Source organism: Arachis hypogaea, chromosome 3 (assembly GCF_003086295.3).
Source record: "Arachis hypogaea cultivar Tifrunner chromosome 3, arahy.Tifrunner.gnm2.J5K5, whole genome shotgun sequence".
Classification (NCBI taxonomy): Eukaryota; Viridiplantae; Streptophyta; class Magnoliopsida; order Fabales; family Fabaceae; genus Arachis; species Arachis hypogaea.
The window spans coordinates 53675916-53678044 of record NC_092038.1 but is presented as its reverse complement, the minus strand read 5'-3'; the positions used below and the strand labels follow the sequence as shown (position 1 = coordinate 53678044).

General features: G+C 41.6%; 1 non-coding gene across 1 annotated transcript; it reads left to right on the top strand.

Moving 5' to 3' along the window:
• Positions 1–1763: 1763 nt before the first annotated feature.
• Positions 1764–1867, top strand: LOC112793372 (small nucleolar RNA R71). The gene has a single exon (XR_003198067.1). It is a non-coding gene; the product is annotated as a small nucleolar RNA R71 (small nucleolar RNA).
• The last annotated feature ends 262 nt before the right edge of the window (positions 1868–2129 follow it).

The window sequence follows — 2129 nt, the reverse complement described above, 5'->3', positions numbered from 1 at the left end:
TAAAAATTGGGTTGCCTCCCAACAAGCGCTTCTTTAATGTCAATAGCTTGACAGCGGGCTCTCATGGAGCCTCACAGGTGATCAGGTCAATATTGTGGACTCCCAACACCAAACTTAGAGTTTGGATATGGGGGTTCAACACCAAACTTAGAGTTTGGTTGTGGCCTCCCAACACCAAACTTAGAGTTTGATTGTGGGGGCTCTATTTGACTCTGTATTGAGAGAAGCTCTGCATGCTTTCTCTCCCTTGTTATAGAAGGATAGCCGTGTGCCTTAAACACAAGGTAGTCCCCATTCAATTGAAGGACTAATTCTCCTCTGTTAACATCTATCACAGCTTCGGCTGTGGCTAGGAAGGGTCTTCCAAGGATGATACATTCATCCTCCTCCTTCCTAGTGTCTAAGATTATAAAATCAGCAGGAATGTAAAGGCCTTTAACCTTTACCAACACGTCCTCTACTGATCTATAAGCTTGTCTTACTGACTTGTCTGCCAATTGTAATGAGAATAAGGCAGGTTGTACCTCAATGATCCCCAGCTTCTCCATTACAGAGAGTGGCATAAGATTTATGCCTGACCCTAGGTCACACAGAGCTTTTTCAAAGGTCATGGTGCCTATGGTACATGGTATTAAGAATTTCCCAGGATCTTGTTTCTTTTGAGGTAGAGTTTGCTGAACCCATGTATCAAGTTAACTAATGAGCAAGGGAGGTTCACCTTCCCAAGTCTCATTACCAAATAACTTGGCATTCAGCTTCATGATGGCTCCTAGATATTGAGCAACTTGCTCTCCAGTTACATCTTCATCCTCTTCAGAGGAAGAATAGTCTTTAGAGCTCATGAATGGCAGAAGGAGATTTAGTGGAATCTCTATGGTCTCTATATGAGCCTCAGATTCCTTTAGGTCCTCAATAGGAAACTCCTTCTTGTTTGAGAGATGTCCCAGGAGGTCTTCCTCACTAGGATTTTCATCCTTCTTCTCCCTTGTGCATTCGGCCATATTGATTACATCAATGGCCTTGCACTCTCTTTTTGGATTTTCTTCTGTATTGCTTGGGAGAATACTGGAGGAGTTTCAGTGACTTTCTTACTCAGCTGGCCCACTTGTGCCTCCAAATTTCTAATGGAGGATCTTGTTTCACTCATGAAACTTAAAGTGGCCTTAGACAAATCAGAGACTATGTTTGATAAGTTAGAGGGGCTCTGTTCAGAATTCTCTATCTGTTGCTGAGAAGATGATGGAAAAGGCTTGTTATTACTTAGCCTGTTTCTTCCACCATTATTAAAGCCTTGTTGAGGCTTTTGTTGATCCTTCCATGAGAAATTTGGATGATTTCTCCATGATGAATTATAGGTGTTCCCATAAGGTTCACCCATGTAATTTACCTCTGCTATTGCAGGGTTCTCAGGATCATAAGCTTCTTCAGAAGCTGCCTCTTTAGTACTGTTGGATGCATTTTTCCATCCATTCAGACTTTGAGAAATCATGTTGACTTGCTGAGTCAACACTTTGTTCTGAGCCGATATGGCATTCAAAGTATCAATTTCAAGAACTCCCTTCCTCTGAGGCGTCTCATTATTCACGGAGTTTCTCTCAGAAATGTACATGAATTGGTTATTTGCAACCATGTCAATAAGTTCTTGAGCTTCTGCAGGCATTTTCTTTAAGTGAATGGATCCACCAGCAGAATGGTCCAATGACATTTTGGAAAACTCAGATAGACCATAATAGAATATATCTAATATGGTCCATTCTGAAAACATGTCAGAAGGACACTTTTTGGTCATCTGCTTGTATCTTTCCCAAGCTTCATAGAGGGATTCACCATCTTTTTGCTTGAAGGTCTGAACATCCACTCTAAGCTTGCTTAGCTTTTGAGGAGGAAAAAATTTATCCAAGAAGGCCGTGACCAGCTTATCCCAGGAGTCCAGGCTATCTTTAGGTTGTGAGTCCAACCATGTTCTAGCTCTGTCTCTTACAGCAAAAGGGAAAAGCATGAGCCTGTAGACTTCAGGATCTACTCCATTCGTCTTAACAGTCTCACAAATTTGTAAGAACTCAGTTAAAAACTGGTAAGGATCTTCAGATGGAAGTCCATGAAACTTGCAGTTCTGTTGCATTAGAGCA